The sequence below is a fragment of the Dreissena polymorpha genome, chromosome 1 (assembly GCF_020536995.1).
Source record: "Dreissena polymorpha isolate Duluth1 chromosome 1, UMN_Dpol_1.0, whole genome shotgun sequence".
Taxonomy (NCBI): domain Eukaryota; kingdom Metazoa; phylum Mollusca; class Bivalvia; order Myida; family Dreissenidae; genus Dreissena; species Dreissena polymorpha.
Genome location: NC_068355.1, coordinates 46,051,204 through 46,063,317, shown reverse-complemented (window position 1 = coordinate 46,063,317; position 12,114 = coordinate 46,051,204). Strand labels below are relative to the sequence as shown.

Sequence of the window (12,114 nt, the reverse complement as noted above, 5' to 3'; positions counted from 1 at the left end):
AGTATAATGCATAATGTCATAAATTAACCTTGTATTTTCCCCTATGTATCTTCCTTTAATGAAACCAGTCTGATCGTTATGAATTAACTTGTCCATACATAATTTCAGTCTATTAGCTATTACTCCAGAGGCAATTTTATAAACAGTATTTAAAAGAGTAATAGGGCGCCAATTTTGTATAAAAAGCCTAGACTTATCCCCTTTGGAATACAGGTTATGATACCTTGAGTTTGTGTTATAGATAAATTACCACAATTAAAAGCTTTGTTTAAGGATCTGACAACAAAGGTTCCAATTTTTTTCCAGAACATTTTATAAAAATCTGCATTGAAGCCAGAACTTCCTGGGCTTTTATTATTTGACATAAAGTTATGTTACCTTCAACTGAAATGGACTCATCTTGGTTTAATTTTGGACAGTTAATTCCTTTTACATAGTTATTAAATTCATCAGTACTACATTCATTTTTTTGCTTAAAAAGAGACTGATAATAGGATGCTATTGTATTTAGGATACATGTTTGGTCAGTTATTTCACTATCATCTTCATTTTTAAGTTTATATATAGTTTTTGTTATTGCATAGTTTTTTTCTAGACCCAAAAAATATTTAGATGGCTTTTCACCTTGTAAAGTCCACTGAAATTTGGATCTTATCATACATCCATTTCATTGTTTGCTCTGAATATTTTTTATTTCAGATTTCAAATGTTCTAATTCTTCAATATTCTCATTTGAAAAGTTTTCTTCCAACTCTTTAATTCTAGTTAATAATTTGCTTTCTCTAGTTTTTGTTTCCTTTTTTATATAAGACCCATATGAAATAGATTTGCCTCTTAGTTCCATAAGCAGAGTTTCTAAAAATAGTTGATCACTTATAGTGAACTGTAATTCACTGTCAGGAATTTCATTAATATTTTGGTGATTATAAATGGGTAATGCATATTGAAGTTTAATATCATCATTTTTTTTGTTTATTTCCTGCACATACACAATGTCTGACAGTAGAGAGTTATTATGTTTCCAAAGACCTGATTTATGAGAAAAATTGCTAAAAGTTAAGTTTAAACTTATTATTGAGTGATCCGATTGAAGACTTGGTTCAATTTCAGTGGATTTAAAGTGTTGCAAAAAATCAGATGTGGTTAAAGAAAAGATCCAGCCTAGCCTGTTGAATTGGATTTGTTCTACGCCATGTAAATCTTTTTTTTGACTGATTAAGATGTCGGAAGGGATCTACAAGATTGTAGCAATTGATTAATTCTAATACTTTATTGCGAGCCTTAGGGTTATTAATATTTTTGTAATTATGATAATCTACTGCGGGATCAATAACAAGGTTAAAATCGCCACATATGATAAAAGAATCATTTTCAAGTCTTTCAATAGTTTCAAAAATATCAGTAAAAAAAGAGGGGGAGTCAATGTTTGGACCATATAAAGATAGCAACGTAAAGCGGTATTCACCAACAGAAATATCAATTGCACAGAAATTACCGTTGGAATCAGCAACAGAGTTATGTATTTTATAATCTGTGCTATTGGATATGAAAATAGCTGTTCCCCTAGAATTAGCAGAACCATAGCTTAAAAAGCATTCAGATCCCCATTCCGAATAAATGGATTTATAAATATCTGGGGTAAAATGTGTATCCTGCAGACAATATATATTAGCATTTAACTCTTTTAAGTAGTTAAAAACTTTAAGCCTCTTTAATTTGCCATTTAATCCTCTACAGTTTAAAGTAACAATGTTTAAATTGCTAGTCATTTGGTAAAAAGAGTATATTGATGCAAACTTCCATATCCAATGCCTTTAAATTGTAATAAAACATAAGCATAGTGATACTACTGGAAAAGTATCTTGACATAAAAAACAACAACATACAAAGCAAAAAGGAAACAAGTGTAAATAAATACATGTATATACAATTGTACTGGGTGTACTCAGTACTATGGTTGACTGGCCCCATGTCGGGAAGAGAATGATCTGAAATTATATATAACAAATAGTTTATAATGGATCTATTAAAGTTACAACAAAAACAATTTTGTGCATGGCTCATTTTACCGCTTCAAAATATAAATATGAGCTTTAAATGATCTTTTCCAAAAACAAGTTCAACAGGAAGTTGGTAAGGACCATTTTTAAATCTAGATATTGATAGTTGGTATTTTATTAACATCTAAACGTAAACGAACAAGAAATTAGTTTAAATGTTACAATGCTCAGTAATACGGTGTTTATACTTAACTGCTTAGAAGTAAAGTACTATTTTTATAATACAGATACATGTATTGTCTTTTCTAGTCAGTATTTTAGTAAACAAACAAAGTTAAGTATAACACTATAGTAACGTTAAGACGGACAAAAATCATTTCAAAACAGTATAGATTAGCAACAGGACAGTATAATACATTTAGCAAAATTATACATTACATTTATTATGTGATTCAGTGTTTACACCAACGTAGATGTAATATTTGTAAAGACATACATGACAACATTAACACAATATAAATTATTTTCCCTCAACATTTGTCGAGAAAAGAAGACCAAATAAATCATCCAAACAATAAACATGCACGTATTAAAAAGCAAAGTCGTGATATGTTAACAGATATTTATCATTATTTTATGTAGCCTTAAAAACGGCTTTGTGCACATTGACCCCAGGGGCATAATTTGAAGAAATTTGGTGGAGGACTATTAGATGTCACTACATACCAAATTTGGTAGCCCTATGCCATACGGTTATGGACAAGAAGATTTTTAAAGTTTGCACAAAATAGGTCTTATTTAAGCGTATGTTCATTTTTGTGACCCCTGGGGCAGGGTCAAATTTTACCCCAGGGGCATAATTTGAACAAACTAAGTACAGAACTAGGAGATGTGCATATTATCAGCCAGTTCTGGTCGGATGATTTTTCACAGAGTTATGGCCCTTTGAAATATTCCATTGTACATATAGTGCAATTCTTGTCTGAGCTATTTCTCAGCAACTTATTACGGGAATTCAATGAAACTTTATGGGAAGCTTCACTACCAATCGGAGATGTGCATATTATCAGCCGGTTATGGTCGGATGATTTTTCACAGAGTTATGGCCCTTTGAAATTTTCCATTGTACATATAGTGCAATTCTTGTCTGAGCTATTTCTTAACAACTTATTACGGGAATTCAATGAAACTTTATGAGAAGCTTCACTACCAACAGGAGATGTGCATATTATCAGCCAGTTATGGTCGGATGATTTTTCATAGAGTTATGGCCCTTTGAAATTTTATATAAACTGTACATATAGTGCAGTTCTTGTCCGGGCTATTTCTCCCCAACTACTGACTGGAATTCAATGAAGCTTTATGGGAAGCTTAACTACCTTGAGGAGATGCGCAAGTTATTAGTGGGTTCTGGTTAGATGATTTATTTGGAGAGTTATGGCCCTTTGAAATTTTTAAGTTGCTAAACCATCCATCGTATTATTTTGTCCAAAGTTATGCCCCTCAAGACGTTTCCTTTTATCTGAATATATAGTGCAATGTGACAAAAAACACTTTGGGGAGCATCACCCGTCTCTGACGGTTTCTTGTAGATTTTGGCCATGCTTCCTCACCCTTGACTTTGGTTATCGTTGCCCTTCCTTTATTTTGGCCCTGTTTGCACCACCCTTTTTTTGGCTATGGTTGCCCAACCATGATTTTGGCTATGGTTGTTCAACCATGATTTTGGCGATGGTTGCCCAACCATGATTTTGGCTATGGTTGCTCAAACATGATTTTGGCTGTGGTTGCTAAACCATGATTTTGGTTGTGGTTGCCCAACCTTGATTTTGGCTATGAATGACCAACCATTATTTTGGCTTTGGTCGCTCAACCATGATTTTGGCTGCCATTGTCCACTCTTGATTTTGGCCATAGTTGACTTCTCATATGAGTTTCCTCAAAACATCTAGGGGCTAACCTCGAATTTAAGGGACTATTAGCTAGTTTTTCTCCTGCTAATTTCAATCCCTGAATTTATGAATGCATCAACATGTTTTCTTTGCTATACAGAAAACATAGAGTTTTCCCAGAATATCTAGAATGTGCAAGGATAGACACATATGTATTATGTTCAAAGATAAGTCAACTTAAGTATTGGCCTTAATTGAAATTACAACTTTTCTATCAATTCATCCATCCACCTAATGGCATCTTTTCATCTATGTATTAAAATATTTTTCTCTGGCAAGCAGAAGCAAAACGTAATTGAAAACTAACATGTACAAGAACACATTTTGCTTTCTTCCAGATGCCCATCGATGATCGAACAAGCAAATGAGAAAGACAACCTGATAGAGCAGCTGCTCTAACTACATTTGTTCCCAGTGGGTTTGTGTACAGTGGTAACTACATTTGTGTACAGTGGTAACTACATTTGTGTACAGTGGTAACTACATTTGTGTACAGGGAAATACATTTGTGTACAGTGGTAACTACATTTGTTCCCAGTGGCTTTGTTTCATCTACATTTGTTCCCAGAGGGTTTGTTTCATTTTAGCCCGAAATTTTGGGAGCAACATTTTAGAAAACTTGCACATAGAAAAAAAGTGCTTACACCACAGTCTGTAATATTCCATCAAGTGTAAAACTGACCACAGAATAATGTATTGCTATTTTCTCACGGACATTTTTAAATATAGCAAGTTTATGCACCCGTTATATTCGAATATAATGGTTATTCAAGTTTTGAATTCGTCGGAAAGCATTGAAGTATTTTTAAACGTTGGGTTTGTTTTGATCTCAGATAATCAATTTCAAAAGTTATTGATTTGGCCATAAGACTGTTGTGATGGAGGATGTGAATAAAAACTGTGAAAGGACAGAACATTTGATAGTGCAACAGAATCAATGTTAACTTTGCATTTTGATGAACTATTTTTAATTCTCTGAAACTCTTCTGATTAGATTTATTTGTGTGGGGAAAATATTGTGATGCGTGTGAAATTAATAAGTATTGCCCTTTGTTGATCTGCAAAACATTGACCTCATCTGCTAATTGCTCTACATGTTATGCTAGATAAGTGACGATTTTTGACGATTTCGGAAGGACTCGATATGGTTCATTATTTCATTTCAACCAAAGATTGCATATCATTTCTGGAAGCCAGGCGGGCTTATCAGACAACCTCTAACATTTGCTGATAGCTTGATTTGGCTTTTATTGATGATGATAGCGCGAGTCTGGTATGAAATATTGTACTGCAAGATGTTTTACCAAACCTTGTGTTGATCTGCAATTCTGTGTTTTTTATATTCTGTAAATAATCTGACTACCATAGAAGAGTCTTCATTTGAAATTAAATAAATCAGATAAAGCGGAAAGTGTCGTCAATGATTAGGCTGTGTGGACTGCATAGGCTAATGTTGGACGACACTACGTACATGCATTAAGCCTTTTTTTCCCAGAGCGAGGCTCATTTCCAAAAAGAGGCGTGAAAATTATTACAGTCCATGTAGATAGGCAATATACAGACATGAATATGTTATAATTTGTGTTCTTCTCTTTACTTCCTTTCTTTATAGCCGATACAAGCATTACTTGATCTAAAAATCTTTCAAAATGCTTTTTATTATAGTATGCCAAACTATAAGGTATCATTTTAATTTACTCATTTGGCTCTGAGGTTTCAAATTAGCACTGTTAACACAATTGTTCATTGCTGATGTTACATTTTATTGTTCTTTTTTATTGGAATTGGAAAGTATGTTGAAAAAACATTTTGTGGGCAATGAGTGGACTGTTGTATTATTTTAATAAGAGTTAACATTGTGCAAAGGAAATACGATTTTTCGTAATACCGGGTAATGCCTAATGAGAATTAACAAGCTTCCAGTGATGTTATGCTAAAAATTTGTTTAATATAACATTTCATTAAGTTAAGATTACTTGTTAAAGGCAGTGATGTTGAGAATTATTCTTCGAAAACAGCCGAGCTAAAAATGTTCCATGTGCAGTACATCTGGTTGCTATGCCTGTATGAATGTTTGGTTTATCACAGTTCTCAAGGCTTTCATGTTTCCTTGCTGAGGGATGTGTTATATCTGTATAATTATGTTTCAGATTATTCAGTAACCCATCAGACTTATAACTCATTATATAAATTGTAATCAAACATTTTATACTGTTTCACTATTTTTTTAAACAAGCAGGCATTATTTTGTGATATTACATGGTTTTTCTTTGTTATATTGCCTTTATCAATATTTATAAAGTGCAAAGTAAAATGTGGCTATTATCATTATTACTATTAATATTATCATAATAATTATCATTATTATTATACTTATTGATGTAATTTCTTATATGCAGACATTCAAAACAGATTTCACAGGCAAATCAGGGAGGACACTTTCCCCCTAAACTGGAATTTTGTCAAGAACAGTCTTCCTTTTAATGAAAAATACAATAAAAGCGGAAAGTGTCACCCCTAATAAGCCTGTGCCGACTGCACAGGTTAATCTTGGAGAACACTTTGCAACATGCATTTAGCCCCATTTTCCTATAAAGATCTTTATGTGTAATGTGGCTCATATCAGACATTTTAGGGGCCCACAGTAATAAGGGCCATGGACAAGCAGGCTTATCTGGGACGACACTTTCCGCCTAAACTGGATTTTCGTCAAGCAGAGACTTCCTTTTAACAAAAAATACAATAAAAGAGGAAAGTGTTATCCCTGATTAGCATGTGCGGACTGCAGAGGCTAATCTGGGACGACACTTTACACACATGCATTAAACCGCCTTTTCACAGAGCTAGGCTCAGATATTTCATAGACATTTGATTTGAGATGTCATATGTGAACAGTCTGTCAAATCTGAAGTCTCTCAAATAAAATCATTTTTTAAATTATGATCACATTACAATTTAAATCACAGGACCGCAATAACCAATTGCGGCAAAGTAAATATACACAAAAAAAAACAAAAAAAAACAAACTTTTCAAATAGAATTAAGACAGACAGTCTTTACCTAATACAAATCTTCTATATGATTAAAAACCAATTACATATGGCAATATTAAAACATATTAAAATAAAATATTTATTTAAAGTAAGGTTAACAGAAATTTTAAAATGGCAGTGCAAAACCGTCTTTGCCATATTTTTTATAATCACTGTTATTCACTTTTTCCTATTTGCCACCAAGCTTTTTGCATGAAAGACATTTTTTATTAAACTCTGTTAGATTTGGTGACTAGCAAATAATTAGCATAAACTCTATAAAATTGACAAATTGAAGCAAATGACAAGCTTTACACCCCAAAGACGGCCTTTTAGCCACATTCATCACATAAAAACCTAAAGATATCATAATCAACATAAAGTGAACAAGAGCAATGCTCAAGTGCAGACCGCTCATCTATTTGTCAAAGTATGAATCAAATCTGATCATAAATAAAGAAGTTAAGGCAATTTTAGCAAGATTGTGGGGGTGGTAATTTATTACATTATCTTTCAAAAATGAAAAAAGAAAATGTTTTTTTTTTGGGGGGGGGGGGGGGGGAATCTTGGGTGGGATGGTTGGACAGTCTTTCAAAAATAAAATAATACAAATAAATATTTGTTGTTTTTTTTAACCATGTTTGAAAAGATTTTTTTTCAGGGGGGGGGGGGGTCAGAGGGGGGGGGGGGGGGGGGTGAGAAGGGGGTATAGTATGGTGTGTGGTCATTTATTAGATTATTAGATGATCTTTCAAAATAAGAAGAAAACGGAAAAAAACTAAAATGGGGGGGGGGGGGAGATTCTGGGGTGGGGCGGCGGGAATGGTTTGGGTGGAGTATATTGTGGTATGTCAGGTAAGTGTTGTTTTGTTAAAGTATGAATCAACTCTGATCATAGATAAAGAAGTTATGGCAATTTTAGCAAAATGTAATACTTTGACCTTGACAGTCAAGGTCATTCAAAGGTCAAGCTCAAATTTAACTTGCCAGGTACAGTATAATCTCATATCCTCATTATAGTAAGAAAGTATTTGAAGTTTGAAAGCAATAGCCAGGATAATTTATAAATAAAGTGGATCTAAACACAAAATTTAACCAAATATTCAAAGTTACTAAGCCAAAAAAGGGCCATAATTCTTTGAAAATGCCAGTCAGAGTTACATTACTTTGCCTGCACAGTCCCCTTATGATAGTTAGTAAGTGTTGCAAGTATGAATGCAATAGCATTGCTACTTTAGGAATGAAATGGACCTTAACACAAAGCTAAACCAAATGTTCAATTTTCTAGGTATAAAAAGGGCACATAATTCTGTCAAAATGCCAGCCAGAGTCATCTAACTTTGCCTGCCCAGTCCCATCATAATAGTTAGTAAGTGTACCAAGTTTGAATGCAATAGCTTTGATACTTTATGAGAAAAGTGGACCTAAACACAAAACTTAACCGGACGCAGATGCCGACGCAGACCCCAATGCTCAGGTGATGACAATAGCTCTTTTTTTTTTCAACAAATAGATGAGCAGATAAAAAAGAAGTGAAATGAAACATTATTATCCTTTTAAACTGTTGATTGTTGGATTTTAGTCGACTGTGATCACTAGCATGTTATATTCGGGCATTGTAAACCATATTACCCATTGACACAGTCTACTGAGCTTAAACTTTGGTACAAAGATAATCTGAAAATCCAAAATCCCAATTTTGCACATCCATTTATGAATGAACTTGAAAAGAAAATCAGGCAGTTAAAAACCCGGTGTTTATGTACATAAACTGTTCATAGAATAGGTTTATAATTATTTTAATGATATGAATATGACCGATATTAAAGTGCCCCTAGACATATTTCTTAAAAGTTTTGCTTTGATATGAAGTTCACATAACAAGATAACACCTTGAAATGGCCAAAAAGCTTTGAATTCTTAATTTCTAAATCATTTCGCACTTTCATAATGTTGTATGCTTATGAGAATCCATATTACAAAAATTAAAATAATGAACCAAAAACACTGCATGATGTAAACAAAGCTCACATTTTATTTGTCTTTGTATGACCAAATGTCATTATTAAATTACAATGAAAATTAAAGAAAATAATGAAAGCCTGTTTGCTCTAACACAAAATTAACAACTTAATATTATAGAGTGTATACAAGCTTTTACTAAAGCTATGTAAGGCAAACTGCCCAGCCCCCTTGCCGCCATGTGTTTTAATTGACCAGAACCATTCTTGAGCTCTGCCAAATTACCATTAAAACAATTGTTTTGTCAAAGTTTCATAAAAATTAGACGAAAAATGTGACTTTTAGAGTGTTAACAAGCTAGCAAGTTAAAAAGCTTTTTCTTCAAATTGACCCAGTGACCTAGTTTTAAATTTCACAGGACCAAGCATCCAACTTAATGAAGACATCATTGGGACAAATTTTCTGAAAAAGTTTCATGAAGATTGGAAATAAATGTGGCCTCTTCAGTGTAAACATATATTGAAAACGACCGACAACTCACAACAAACAACAGTCAAAAAGCTATCACAAAAGCTCACCATGAGCATCTTGTGCTCAGGTGAACTAAAACTAGGGCTAGATATTGTCCAGAAAAAACTTTCGAACAATCTTTCATCAAGATGGAGTCATACATGTGGCAACAAGGTTTTTTTAAAGATTTGAGCTGGTGACCTAGGTTTTGGACGAACATGACCCAGATTTGATCTTGGTCTCTATATCATTAACATTAGCATTCTGACCTAGTTTGTTAAGATTGGATGAAAAATGTGGCCTCTAGAGTTCTAAGGAGCTAAAAGTTGACAAAGCAGACCACACGAAGACAAGAAGATTTTTAAAGTTTGCACAAAATAGGCCTTATATAAGCAAATTTTCGATTTTTTGACCCCCCAGGGCAGGCTCAAATTTGACCCCAGGGGCATAATTTGAACAAACTTGGTAGAGGACTATTAGATGTCACTACATACCAAATTTGGTAGCCCTACGTCCAATGGTTATGGACGTAAAGATTTTTAAAGTTTTCACAAAATAGGCCTTATAAAAGCAAATTTTCAATTTTTTGACCCCCTGAGGCAGGGTCAAATTTGACTCCAGGGACATAATTTGAACAAACTTGGTAGAGGACTATAAGATGTCACTACATACCAAATTTGGTAGCCCTTGGCCCAATGGTTATGGACAGTTAGATTTTTTAAGTTTTCACAAAATAGGTCTTATATAAGCAAATGTTCAATTTTTTGACCCCCCGCTGCAGGGTCAAATTTGACCCCAGGGGCATAATTTGAACAAACTAGGTAGAGGGCTATAAGAAGTCACTACATAGCAAATTTGGTAGCCCTAGGCCCAATGGTTATGGACAAGAAGATCTTTAAAGTTTGCACAAAATAGGCCTTATATAAGCAAATTTTCAATTTTTTAACCCCCTGGGGCAGGGTCAAATTTGACCCCAGGGGCATTATTTGAACAAACTTGGTAGAGGACTATAAGATGTCACTACATAGCAAATTTGGTAGCCCTAGGCCCAATGGTTATGGACAAGAACATTTTTAAAGTTTGCACAAAATAGGCCTTATATAAGCAAATTTTCAATTTTTAACCCCCCGGGGCAGGGTCAAATTTGACCCCAGGGGCATAATTTGAACAAACTAGGTAGAGGACTATAAGATGTCACTACATAGCAAATTTGGTAGCCCTAGGCCCAATGGTTATGGACAAGAAGATTTTTAAAATTTGCACAAAATAGGCCTTATATAAGCAAATTTTCAATTTTTTAACCCCCTGGGGCAGGGTCAAATTTGACCCCAGGGGCATAATTTGAACAAACTTGGTAGAGGACTATAAGATGTCACTACATACTAAATTTGGTAGCCCTACGCCCAATGGTTATGGACAAGAAGATTTTTAAAGTTTGCACAAAATAGGCCTTATATAAGCAAATTTTCAATTTTTTGACCCCCGGGGCAGGGTCAAATTTGACCCCAGGGGCATAATTTGAACAAACTTGGTAGGGGACTATAAGATGTCACTACATACTAAATTTGGTAGCCCTAGGCCCAATGGTTATGGACAAGAAGATTTTTAAAGTTTGCACAAAATAGGCCTTATATAAGCAAATTTTCAATTTTTTGACCCCCTGGGGCAGGGTCAAATTTGACCCCAGGGGCATAATTTGAACAAATTTGAAAGAGGTTCACCACATGAACATTCCTGAGAAATTTCATCACAATTGGACCAGTAGTTTAGGAGAAGAAGATGTTTAAAGAAAAATTTAACGCACGGACGCACACACGATGGACACAGGACCATGACATAAGCCCCGCTGGCCTTTGGCCAGTGGAGCTAATAAAAAATAAGAGAGAAATAAATGTAAACAAGGGCTGTTTGTAAAACATGCATGCCCCCCATATGGGCTGTCCCTTGTACTGGCAGCCATTGTGTGAATACGACTTTTGTCACTGTGACCTTGACCTTTGACCTAGTGACCTGAAAATCAATAGGGGTCATCTGCAAGTCACAATCAATGTGCCTATGAAGTGTCATGATCCTAGGCAAAAGCGTTCTTGAGTTATCATCCGAAAATCATTTTAGTATTTCGGGTCACCATGACCTTGACCTTTGACCTTGTGACCTCAAAATCAATAGGGGTCATCTGCAAGTCATGATCAATCTACCTATGAAGTTTCATGATCCTAGGCATATGCGTTCTTGAGTTATCAACCGAAAATCATTTTACTATTTCGGGTCACCGTGACCTTGACCTTTGACCTAATGACCTGAAAATCAATAGGGGTCATCTGCGAGTCATGATCAATCTACCTATAAAGTTTCATGATCCTAGGCATATGCGTTCTTGAATTATCATCCGAAAATCATTTTACTATTTTGGGTCACCGTGACCTTGACCTTTGATCTAGTGACCTCAAAATCAATAGGGGTCATCTGAGAGTCATGGTCAATCTACCCATGAAGTTTCATGATCCTAGGCGTATGCGTTCTTGAGTTATCATCCGGAAACCATTTTACTATTTCGGGTCACCGTGACCTTGACCTTTGATCTAGTGACCTCAAAATCAATAGGAGTCATCTGCAAGTCATGATCAATCTACCCATGAAGTTTCATGATCCTAGGCG

At 34.6% G+C, this 12,114-nt stretch overlaps 1 protein-coding gene across 1 annotated transcript in view; it reads left to right on the top strand.

Moving 5' to 3' along the window:
- Positions 1-12,114, top strand: part of LOC127865107 (protein RD3-like) — a 575,560-nt gene that overhangs the window by 194,418 nt on the left and 369,028 nt on the right. The gene's annotated exons all lie outside the window — the stretch shown is intronic.